At 41.8% G+C, this 13,338-nt stretch overlaps 1 pseudogene across 1 annotated transcript; it reads right to left on the minus strand.

The window, feature by feature from the left end:
- Window positions 1-3,038: 3,038 nt before the first annotated feature.
- Window positions 3,039-12,267, minus strand: LOC148102345 (E3 ubiquitin-protein ligase TRIM21-like; annotated as a pseudogene). Its single transcript, XR_015719328.1, has 2 exons — window positions 12,181-12,267; window positions 3,039-4,967 (listed from the first exon to the last, which is right to left on the minus strand). The product of XR_015719328.1 is annotated as an E3 ubiquitin-protein ligase TRIM21-like (transcript).
- Window positions 12,268-13,338: the final 1,071 nt, after the last annotated feature.

Below are 13,338 nucleotides of genomic sequence, written 5' to 3' on the forward strand. Positions count from 1 at the left end.
GCTGGAATATGCAAATGAAAGAAACTCTTCCTCCTTTTCAACCACTTCTTTCTTCAGTGATTTAAAGCTTCAGCCTGATGAGGAGAGAATCAGTCTGCTTTAAATCACACTTACTTTAAATTAATTCCTCCTCACCTTCAGGTTTTTTGTATTATTTGATCTCATACAGAAAGAGTTCGTCCATCGACACATTTTAAACCTGCAACATTTCAGTGTTAGTGGGTCATAAATTGGACTATTTTAGGATTTCAGTTCGTCTTTCCAATAACGCTGGCAGCTCTGAAACAGCTGTTCTCTCTGAGGGTGTTTTGCATGTAAATAAAAGTGAAATAATTTAATGTAAGTTCTGTGAACAGACCGTCCAGTGGAGCTCCTCAGGGCTCTGTGCTTTCACCACTTTGTTTTCTATGCTAATGAGTGTCAGAGCACGTCAGCATTAGTCCTTCAACATGGTCACAGCCACTGATGGAGGTGTTCAAATGTGGGTTTTTAATCCAGGTTTACACTTAAACAGTCTCCATGAAACTCTGCCCTCATTCATCCTGGAGATCACTCGTCTAAACCAACTAACATAAAGAATGTGATGTTTTCAAAGCGAACACGTACAAACTGTTGTTATGGATACGTTTAAATTTAGGAGCGATGATTTGTGAAATCCTACATGTGTGTTCTAACATGCTTTAATGATGGTATGAGCTGAAAATAAATAACATAAAGTTAATAGTTTATCTGCAACAAAACATTTTTCTACGGTTCAGTTTTTGGTGTCGGGTTCTTTTCCGGCCAAAACAGAGAGAAGGAGGAGGAGCTTCTTCCAGGCTATTCGGGCCCTGAACCAGATTTAGGACTGGACTCTCCCACACATCACATCACCACACATTTCCTATAATTTATAATCTTTATAATCTCTTTCTGCTATTTGCACATTTTTTACTGTAAATTTCTAAGTTAATTTGTAAATTTTGTAGTAACCTGTAAATTGTAAATACTGTAAAACTTTTTTCTGTCATTTAATGGTCGGGCATCGTACAGCTACAAGCATTTCACCCCCATGTCATACTGTGTATGGTTGTGTGTGTGTGACAAATAAAATTTGAATTTGAATTTGCATACGGTGGTTGAGCGACCGTGGCTCAGGGGGTTGGGAAGCGCATCTTTAACCGGAAGGTCGCCGGTTTGATTCCTGGGCTCTCTGCTCTCTGTCCTGGTTGTTGTGTCCTTGGGCAAGACACTTCGCCTACTGGTGATGGCCAGAGGGGCTGAACACTTCTCACTGCTGCTAATTTTAACAAAACTAAACAAAAAGTAGAAAAAGGCAATTCACCAAGTCTTGAAAAGTAGAAATACTAGGGGTGGGGGAAAATGGATACTGTGTAGCATGGTGATATTTTGTTTGCTAATAATGTATGGATACAGGGACAGCAGAAATCGATATTTTGTTACAAAAAGGTTTTTGTGCTCTGACTTCAGAGCATGTTGATCCTTTTTCTGAGCAAGAATCCTGACATTCCTTCACTGTCCAAATGTGTTTCACTTGTTTTTGGCAGCAATAAACATGACAGTTTACTTATTTTAATTTAAGACATGTTTTATTTTAATTAAATTTAAAACTTTTTTATTTAATCTAAAATTATATTTTGTTTTAATTTACTTTCAAATTCTTCAGTTGCTGAAGGGGCTGCATAGTTTTCATAAACTGCATAGTTCAGAATAGCTATAATTGTACCAGATGGTTGATTCAGTTAAGTTGGACTAGACTGTAATACAAACCGTTCAGTTTGTCAACAATCAAACTGAAATGAGAGAAAGACTGAGTGTGAGACTTTGATATTAGAGAAAATGAATATTGATAAAGTTTACCTTTATGTACAGAATCTGAATATCGCAAAATATTTAAAAAAATTGCAATAATATCTTATCGTGTGTTAAGTATTGTGATAATATCGTATCGTGGGATGTCTGGTGATTCCCACCTCTAAGAAATACAGAATAAAATATCCATCCAGATCTTTACAACCAACAACATAAAATCTATCTTAATTAAATGGCCTAATTCTCCAATAAATTAGCAATAATAAAGTAAGAAAAAAACAAGACATTCAATTTATGGACGCTCAAATTAACAGAGTGACATTAAACGCACCTCATTGCCTGCCGTAGCGTTCTTCGCAGCTGCACTTCACCTCAAAGGTCGGTTAATACATCGGATTTAACTTAACCAAAGTCCCGCAATTAAAGGAAAATAAAATGTTTCTAACAAATGCAATGAAGAACATTAAAATAACTCACTGTCAGTTACTGTCGCTGTGAGTTTGGTGAAAGAAATTTCACGTTTGATGAAGGAAGATCAAGGTTTATCAAGGCTAACAAGGACATAGTTCAAAGGTCAAAATAAGGTAAGGCGATAAAATATAATAGATATATATAATCAATCAATAAGGTGAAAATATCAGAGAAAAGGTATAAGGAATAAATAGGTCAAAGGTCAAAACAAGAGACACTGGTAGAGACCTCAAATCATTGTTGCTGAAGAAGTACGACATTGTTTGTTTGTGTGTTTGAGAGTTCAGACTGAAAGGGAGCGCACAATCGTGTGTGTGTGTCTGCAGCTGTTCTTTGTGTTGTTGCTGGATCGTTGCCTCAGGGGAAAGTTGTGTGTGTGTTGAACATGCAGACTAACAGAGACTGCAGCTGTCAGTGAAACATGTTCACTGACAGCTCAGCTTCAGCATCGTCTTCATGCTGTGACTGCAGCCGTTCAACTCTGTTGATCTTTAACCCAAATCATCACAACATGGAACTATAATCATCAAAATGATGTGACTGGAAGGATGCAGCAGTCTGTGCTCCACCTTTCTCCTCCACACCTGCAGGTGGAGAACATGGATGCATGAATCTCCACAGAGTTCTTTGAATATTATCCGTCTCATCAGTTTGCAGTGAACAAAACTCCTCACAGAGCCAAAATAAGCAGTTTGTATCCAACATAACTCAGCTGGACTCTGATGCTCCGTATAACAGCCACACATGAGTCTGGATTCACTCAAAGCATTGAACAAACTTTATTGTAAATGAAGCTTTTGGACATTTATTCTCTGATATTTGCTCTTCAGCTCGAGTCTCCATCAGTGGGAACATTTCCTGATTCAACTTTTCTTCTGTTCAAATCAAACTCCATGAGAATCAAAGTGTGAATCAGAGTCCTGATGATCAGATTCTATAGAAACATGGAGACTGTAGAGGATTTACACTCAATATGTTCATTTGTTCCCTTCAAGAAAAATCAATCATTCATCAAATTAAATCAGTCGTTAATCAGTTTGATTGACAGGACAGATGATCAGAGGTGCAGAGTTTTTACCTCCATTATTGTTACAGGGACTGAAGTATGGGTGGAGTTTGTGAGTGAAGGAGCAGCCAGTACAGGAGTAGATCAGAGCTGCAGCACCTACATCATAAAAGGAGGCCAGACCCTCCTCATAATCCACAAACACCCCCACCTTCTCAGGACCAGGATGAAGACAGAGGGGGACTGGAGGGGAATCACAAGCAATGTACTCATTTCCATTTCTCAGCACTACAGTCCAGAGACCATCCTGAGGTCTCGCTGTGATTTGTCCCTTCCTGTTGATCGACTCTGTGGACACCCCTAAATCCCACTCAGTCTTTCCTTTAACCTGAACCTCAAAGTAAAATCTGCCTGAAGAGAAACTCTGCTCTCCTAAAACACAAGCACACAGAGAAAATCTCTCTGGGTTGTCTGGAAGATTCTTCCTCACATCACTATGATAAACTTGTTTTCCATCATCAGACAGGATGAGATAAGGATGAGCTGTATCAGGATCCAGAGTCACATCCACCTCATGCTGCTGGACCCTCTGCAGCTCAGCCTCAAACAGCTTCTTCTTCATGGGTTTCCAGACTGTCTCCTCCAGCTGAGCCACAGCTCTCCCCACAGTCCCCTCATATGATGGTGGATGAACTCTGACCTCTGTCCAGTCCTTGCTGGGTGGAGCAGCTTTCAGGGAGGAGAAGCTTTGGAGGAGGTGGAGGTGGTCTTCAGAGCGTGAGAGCTGCTCCACCTCAGAGCTTCTCTCCATCAGCTCAGAGATTTCCTGTTCCAGATCTTTGATGAGACCTTCAGCCTGTTTCTCTGTAGCTTCCTGTTTGTCTTCGATCTCCTTCATGAGCTCCTTCAGGCGTCTCTCAACAGACTCCATCAGAGCCGTGAGGACCTGAACACCTTCTGCTTTCTGTCTGTCTGCAGCATCTTTACTCATCTTCACCGACTCTGTGATCTCCTGAATCTTCAGTCGTCTCTTCTGGATCATCTGCTGAATCTCAGCCTCTGTCTTCTCCAGCTCTGCCTTCTTTCCTTCACATTCTTCTCTCAGAGGAACAAACTCGTGGTTCTTGTGATCTAAAACAGGGCAGAGCATGCAGACACATGTCTGGTCGGTCTTACAGAACAGCTCCAGGAGTTTATCGTGCTTCCTGCACATCCTGCTTTCCAGGTTCTCCACAGCATCAATCAGCTGATGTCTTTTCAGACTTGTAGCTATCAGATGAGGCTCCAGGTGAGTCTGACAGTAGGAGGTCTGACACACCAGGCAGGACTTCAGGGCCTTCAGTCTGGTTCCAGTGCAGACGTCACAGGGAACTTCTCCTGGTTTGGCAGCTTGTTGCTCTGAGCTGCTGCTGCTGGCTTTCTGCTGAGCTTCATGTCTGAACTGAGCAACCATCTCAGAGATGAAGGTGTTGACCCTCAGCTGAGGTCGAGTGTAGAAAGTCTCTTTACACATGGGAGACCGACAGCTCTCATTCATGTCCCAGTGCTGACTGATGCAGGTTTTGCAGAAGTTGTGTCCACATGGTGTAAAGACTGGATCAGTGAACACATCCAGACAGATGGAGCACAGAAACTGATCTTCAGATCGCAGATTGCTGGCAGCAGACATGTCTGCACTCTGAGGGAGAAAGAAAAGAAACATTTGATTCAAAATTCATTTTTAAATTTCATTTTTAAAAAGAGAGAAACAAGCGTCAGTAGTCTGAGGAGCTTGGAAAGAAAAGCGTCTGGACTTCTTTGAGTTTTTTGAAGACGTTTCATCAGAGAAGCTTCTTCAGTTCTCAGAGTAACTGGTGGAGACCCAGCAACACACTCAGACACAAACTGGTTCATCCCAACACAAACCTAACATCGTAGTGTCTGCTGTACAGTGCAGCGTCCAGATGAACAGGATAAACTTTTGGGGATGAAGATAAATACAATTCAATTCAATTCAATTTTATTTATATAGCGCCAAATCACAACAAAAGTCGCCTCAAGGCGCTTCATAGATACAGAGAAAAACCCAACAATCATATGACCCCCTATGAGCAAGCACTTTGGCGACAGTGGGAAGGAAAAACTCCCTTTGAACAGGAAGAAACCTCCGGCAGAACCAGGCTCAGGGAGGGGCGGGGCCATCAGCTGCGACCGGTTGGGGTGAGAGAAGGAAGACAGGATAAAGACATGCTGTGGAAGAGAGACAGAGATTAATAACAGATATGATTCAATGCACAGAGGTCTGTTAATACATAGTGAGCGAGAACGGTGACTGGAAAGGAAAAACTCAATGCATCATGGGAATCCCCGGCAGACTACATCTATTGCAGCATAACTAAGGGAGGATTCAGGGTCACCTGGTCCAGCCCTAACTATATGCTTTAGCAAAAAGGAACGTTTTAAGCCTAATCTTAAAAGTAGAGATAGCGTCTGTCTCCTGAATCCAAACTGGAAGCTGGTTCCACAGAAGAGGGGCCTGAAAACTGAAGGCTCTGCCTCCCATTCTACTTTTAAATACTCTAGGAACAACAAGTAGGCCTGCAGTGTGAGAGCGAAGTGCTCTAATAGGGTGATATGGTACTACAAGGTCATTAAGATAAGATGGGGCCTGATTATTTAAGACCTTGTATGTGAGGCGCAGGATTTTGAATTCTGGATTTAACAGGAAGCCAAAACAGGAGAAATCTGCTCTCTCTTTCTAGTCCCTGTCAGTACTCTTGCTGCAGCATTTTGGATTAACTGAAGGCTTTTCAGGGAGTTTTTAGGACTTCCTGATAATAATAAATTGCAGTAGTCCAGCCTGGAAGTAATAAATGCATGAACTAGTTTTTCAGCATCACTCTGAGACAGGATATTTCTAATTTTAGAGATGTTGCGCAAATGGAAGAATGCAGTCTTACATATTTGTTTAATATGTGCGTTGAAGGACATATCCTGGTCAAAAATGACTCCAAGGTTCCTCACAGTGTTACTGGAGGCCAAGGTAATGCCATCCAGAGGAAGAATCTGCTTAGATACCATATTTCTAAGCTTTTCAGCGCCGAGTACAATGACCTCAGTTTTATCTGAATTAAGAAGCAGAAAGTTAGCGGCCATCCAAGTCTTTATGTCTTTAAGACATTCCTGCAGTTTAACTAATTGGTGTGTGTTATCTGGCTTCATGGACAGTGTAGAGTTCTTTTGATTTGGAAGGAAAGTAAGCGCAGACAGAGTCCCAGGGAGTGTCCAAAAAGTGATTTATTAAACACACGTATTATACAGTGTGGGAGGTCAGTCTCCCCGCTCATCTCCAAAACAGAAAGCTTTATACCTTTTATGACGTCAGAACAATTCCTGGACATGATCTTCTTCAGAACAACAACAACTCTTTCCCGGACAAGAAACTAGATGTTTTCCATATATAGTCATATCCACTATGTAAGACGAGTATGCTGTTGTGTAAGATTGTTGGTCCAGGCCACCGAAAGTTCAGCGTCCTCATCTGACTTACTGTGAATGTGTTTGATTCTGCGTGCCCTGGCCAATATACTGAGTGGTAAATGATACATGATAATCAGGATGATAACCAGATAATGACAATGATAAGTGATAAGTGATGCAGACTAATGAAGTAATGATGAATTAATGATTGTGCATGTGAATAATAACATAGTGACAGAAAAATAACATTCCTTTACGTGACAACTCCTCCTCTTGGGCTCGCTTGCGAGACCAACTTACACCAGGATTTGTCTCACTCCTCCTTCCAGCATACAATCTCCTTCAAGGGCATCATGGACTCAGGCGCCGCTGAACCCTTCGAGCCAGAGCTCAGGGCTCTCTCCAGCATCTTTACTAAAACTCGCCGGACCAGAGGGATGAGACAACATCCAATCATTAATATAGCAAGAAAAACAACAAAAGAAAACATAGCAGACATAACAACACTCTTCCATTGCCCAAAGACAGACGTAAACCAGTCTCCCAGTCCAGTGTTCACACCTGATTGCTCATGCATGGTTTTAGACAACATTTTCAGACTCTCAAGCGCCCTAGTAACCGTACCGTCTGGGGCCGTATTGTTGGGAATAAAAGTACAACACCTGTCCCCAAACATGGCACACACACCACCCTTCTCAGCCAATAACATGTCAAGGGCCATGCGATTTTGGATTCCCATTAACGACGTCGGTCCCAATTGTTCCGCAAGGCCTTCTACCGCGTCCCTAGTAAGATTAGAGAGCCTCAACACATTATAATGAACATAGTTAATGCGATCAACATTTTTATTTGGAGTTATCCACAAAAACACACTTTCAAAACCGGCCGCTATCTGATTAACTAACTTATACTCATCTGGAACTCCCCTGGGAACTCCTATTGAGTCAATCCAGGTTGGTGAGTCCCATCTCGGGTCATATTTGTGCACACCCCTCATACTTCTCCTCCGTCTGGCTGTCAACACACCAGTGTCCTGCTGTGGAACTGTCTCTACTCTATTTCCTATCAGCATCAAAGGTGCTCCTAGTCTTACCAGAGCACAGGTTCCCACACTCCCCAGTGGAACCTGCACCAAAAGGGTGTACTGCCCACAATAATAATATAGCCCACCCCTTGCCCAGGTGCCTATAATAGTATTTGGGTCACTTACATTATTGGTAGTCCTGCCGGGTGTCATCTGATAGAGCTGGGTGTCATCTGCATAGCAGTGAAAATGTATGCTATGTCTTCTAATGATGCTGCCTAGGGGAAGCATGTATAATGTAAACAGAATTGGTCCTAGCACTGAACCCTGTGGAACTCCATAATTAACCTCAGTGTGTGAAGAGGACTCTCCATTTACATGCACAAATTGGAGTCTATTAGATAGATATGATACAAACCACTGCAGTGCAGTACCTGTAATACCTACAGCATGTTCTAATCGCTCTAATAGGATATTATGGTCAACAGTATCGAATGCTGCACTAAGGTCAAGAAGGACAAGCACAGAGATGAGTCCACTGTCAGAGGCCATAAGAAGATCATTTGTAACCTTCACTAAAGCTGTTTCTGTGCTGTGATGAACTCTGAAACCTGACTGAAACTCTTCAAATAAACCATTCCTCTGCAGATGATCTGTTAGCTGTTTGACAACTACTCTTTCAAGGATTTTTGATATGAAAGGAAGGTTGGAGATTGGCCTATAATTAGCTAAGACTGCTGGGTCTAGAGATGCTTTTTGAGTAAAGGTTTAACTGCAGCCACCTTGAAGGCCTGTGGTACATAGCCGATTATTAGAGATAGGTTGATCATATTTAAGATCGAAGAATTAATTAATGGCAGGACTTCTGTGAGCAGTTTTGTAGGAATGGGGTCTAAAAGACACGTTGATGGTTTGGAGGAAGTAATTATTGAAGTTAACTCAGAAAGATCAATTGGAGAAAAAGAGTCTAACTTAACATCAATGGTACTAAGAGTAACTGTAGATAATATTACATCTGTGGGATGATTATTGGTAATTTTTTCTCTAATGATAAAAATTTTATTTGTGAAGAAGTTCATGAAGTCATTACTAGTTAACGTTAAAGGGATGGTTTGCTCAAAAGAGCTCTGACTTTTTGTCAGCCTGGCTACAGTGCTGAAGAGAAACCTGGGGTTGTTCTAATTTTCTTCAATCAGTGATGAATAGTAAGATGTTCTGGCTTTGCGGAGGGCTTTCTTATAAAGCAACAAACTATTTCTCCAGGCTAAATGATGATCCTCTAAATTTGTGACACGCCATTTCCTCTCCAGATTACGAGTCATCTGCTTTAGGGTACGTGTTTGAGAATTATACCACGGAGTCAGGTACTTCTGATTAGAGACCTTAGTTTTCACTGGAGCTACAGTATCCAGAGTCGTACGTAGTGAGGAGGTGAAATTATTAACAAGATAATCGACCTCTGTTGGGGTAGCGTTCAGATAGCTGCTCTGCTCTGTGTTGGTACAGGGCATTGACGATGATAACAGTGGCTGGATTATATTCTTAAACTTAGTTACAGCGCTTTCAGAAAGACGTCTACTTTGATAAAGTCCACTCTCCACTGCTGTGTGATCAATTATTGTAAATGTAAATGTTATCAGGAAATGATCAGACAGGAGAGGGTTTTCAGGAGACACTGTTAAATGTTCAGTTTCTATGCCATATGTTAAAACAAGATCTAGAGTGTGATTAAAGTGGTGGGTGGGTTCTTTTACATTTTGACAGAAGCCAATTGAGTCTAATAACAGATTAAATGCCATGTTGAGGCTGTCATTTTTAGCATCTACATGGATGTTAAAATCACCCACAATAATTATTTTATCTGAGCTCAGAACTAAATCAGATATAAAGTCTGAGAAATCAGACAGAAACTCTGTGTAAGGCCCAGGTGGACGATAGATGATAACAAGTAAGACTGGTTTCTGAGTTTCACAGCTGGGGTGGACAATGTTAAGCATCAGGCTTTCAAATGAATTAAAAGTCTGTCTTGGTCTTTCATTAATTAATAGACTGGTGTGAAAAATTGCTGCCACACCGCCCCCTCGACCTGTGCTTCGAGATTTCTGGTAGTTAGAATGACTTGGGGGTGTTGATTCATTTAAACTAACATAATCATCCTGCTGCAACCAGGTTTCTGTAAGGCAGAGTAAATCAATTTGTTGATCAATTATTAAGTCATGTACTAACAGAGACTTGGAGGAGAGAGACCTAATATTTAATAATCCACATTTCACTGTTTTACTCTTTGGTTCAGATGTGGATACTGTATTGTTCTTTCTTTGTAAATTTTTAAGTTGTTTGTTGCTGGGTTTTAGTTTGTTTTTTGTCTTTTTGGAAGCAGACACAGTCTCTATGGAGATGGGTTTTTGGGGGGGTAGCAGGAGGAGAGAAGCTGCAGAGAGGCGTGTAAGACTGCAACTCTGCTTCCTGGTCCCAACTCTGGATAGTCATGTTTTGAGGGGTTTAATAAATTTGTCGATATTTCTAGAAATGAGAGCTGCTCCATCCAAAGTGGGATGGATGCCATCTCTCCTAACAAGACCAGGTTTCCTCCAGAAGGTTTGCCAATTATCTATGAAGCCCACATCATTTCTGGGACACCACTCAGACAGCCAGCAATTTAAGGAGAACATGCAGCTAAACATGTCACTCCTGGTCTGATTGGGGAGGGGACCAGAGAAAACTACAGAGTCCGACATTGTTTTGGCAAAGTTACACACCGATTCAATATTGATTTTAGTGACCTCCGATTGGCGTAACCGGGTGTCATTACTGCCGACGTGAATTATGATTTTACTGAATTTACGTTTACCCTTAGCCAGCAGTTTTAAATTTCCTTCAATGTCGCCTGCTCTGGCCCCTGGAAGACAATTGACTATGGTTGTCGGTGTCTCTAGCTTCACATGTCTGAGAACAGAATCACCAATTACCAGAGTATGACCCCCAGCGGGTGTGTCGCCGAGTGGGGAAAAACGGTTAGACACATGAACGGGTTGGTGGTGTACCTGGGGCTTCTGTTTAGGACTATGCTTCCTCCTCACCGTCACCCAGCCGCCCTCTTTCCCCAGCTGCTTGGGATCTGCCGGGGAACAGCTAGCGGGGCCTACGCTATCTTCGGCTGCACCAGCTACAGGGGCCTGGCTAGCTAAGGGTGAATGAAGGGTGCGAAGCCGAGTCTCCAATTCAGTAATCCTGGCCTCCAGAGCTGCAAATATGCTACATTTGTTACAGATATCATTACTGCTAAAGGATGCCGAGGAGTAACTAAACATCTGACACAATGAGCAAGAAAGTGCAGGAGGGACAGGTGAAGTAGCCATGGTGCTAACGACTCGGCTACGAGCTAAGCTAAGCTAACGAAACAGTACAGAGACAGTGAGTGAATACTTTGGCTATAAATTAGGTAGTGAGTACACAGAAAGTGTGCTTTGGATGAAGCACGTGAAGATTATACTCTGAAAAAAGAATGTATTTAAAAGTTGTTAATTAAACTGCTAAGCAAATAAGCTACTCAGAAACACCACTGCGTTTGAGCAGGAACAGGAAGTGATACTCTACCACAGAGCGAGCAAACACCAAGTGACAGCCGTTAAAAAGATGTGAAATTGTTTCTCTGTTTTACAGAAGGTCCAAGATTCATCCAGATCATTTGTATACTTGAATAAATCAGTTTGTTGGATATATTCCATCAATTACTGTGAAGTAAACTTCGACCTTGTTGGTGACTAAATACTTCTTATTGTAAGTCCAGAACGAGCCATTAATATTAAACAGTGACTGTTCCAGTAGAACTGACAGTGAGGAGGACGATGAATCATAAACCTCAGAAATGTGTTATTAACTGTTTGATCCAGTATATTAAACATCTGTTTAAATAATGAGATTTATGTTTCCACACAAAGTTATAAAGTGCAGCATCGACTGTTTTCTGAATGATTTAGGAACATCTGTGACTCTTACAGGATACACTAAGTCAGATAATCTTTGTAAAATGTGTGAATGACTTTTTGAAGTACTGACCAAAATCTACTGGTTTACAGTATCAAAGGCTTTATATCAATAAAGAATAAATAGGTGTTTTCACGTCTGTAATCCTTATGATCAATCAGATCCAGAATCAATCTAATAGGAACAGGAAGTGATGAATAACCAGGAAGTGTGGAGTCAGTCTGAAGTCCAGAGCACAGACTGAGTCCACAGTCCTGAGCAGAGCCACAGTGAGACTGAAGCAGCAGCTCGATGTTCCTACAGTGGATCTGTGGTTACATGAGCAGATTTCTATGGATCCAGTGTGACTGTGATGAGTCCTGATGAAGTGAACAGAGTGAAGATTTGTGTAGAAACAGGAAGTGTGATCAGCTGCACTCACCACTGTTGCTGAGAGAAACCTGATGGACTCCAGTGAATCTTCTTTTAGAGGCAAACAGGACTCGACTGCAGCTCTGCTGCTGCTCTCTCACACTTTCACTTCTGCAAAATGACGTTGAGCTTCTTGTTTTTCAGCTGTTGCTCCGCCTCTTCCTGCCTCTCCCTTTACAGGAATCAGCCTGTACTCAGTGTCTGTGTGCAGCGGGTGGGAGGAGTGAGGAGTGGTGTGTGGGTTCAAACAGTAATGACGGCCTCAGGTGATCAGGAGAAACTCACCTGGATTTCCTTTTTCCACAGCAGACTGAGAGCTTCAGGTGGACCCTGAAGGAGGTCTCAGACACAGGTGGTAAAAGTACACACAGTGTGTACTGAAGTAGAAGTACTACTGTTTACTAGTACTAATTCAACTTCTTTACTCAAGTAAAAGTAAAAAAGTAAAAAAGTACTGGCTGTGAAATGAGAGTAAAAAGAGCTGATTGAAGAACATTTCTAACACATGTGTTTATACAAAGCTAACTGAACCATGTGCTGCATCAACGTGATAATAAAATAATATTATTCACTTTATTTCTAATAAATATTCCCAGCTTGAATCAGACAAGTTGAACATGAGCAGAGAAAAAGAAGGAAATCCAAATATTCCTGTGTTCAGTTTTCTCCATTGTACAGGCCGACTGTGCCTCTAAACAGGAACATGAGCAGGAAGCCCGTCAGCGGCGTTGATTAGCTGCGTATATACGAATGTGAATCGCATCATTGGCTGGACTTCGGGATAAGGTGGCATCGTTCTGATCCCATACTGGAGCAGCCAGTCACTGACTAACACTGCAAAACAGAATTGTTAACATTTTAATTTTAATTTCAATTAAGGTTAGATTTTTTTTGTGCGCAACGCAGATTTTCTGTGCGCACGTGCGCAGCTAAGAGGGAACATTGGTCCCCTTTGACCTCTGCATTTGGTGCCCTCCTCCTCCTGAGACGTGTCAGCATGTCTGCTATGGCTCCCATTAAGGTTGCTGCAGAGGAGAAAACAGGAGCGAGTCTCAGAGCTCATCAATTTATTTCTACATCAGACACAAACCATGTGACCATGTGCAAGACTCTTTCCTCTCAGCTGTGGTTTAGTTTGAATCGTGGGAATAACAGAATCACCAGTGGA

Source organism: Neolamprologus brichardi, chromosome 7 (genome assembly GCF_056152115.1).
Source record: "Neolamprologus brichardi isolate AB-2024 chromosome 7, ASM5615211v1, whole genome shotgun sequence".
NCBI lineage: Eukaryota > Metazoa > Chordata > Actinopteri > Cichliformes > Cichlidae > Neolamprologus > Neolamprologus brichardi.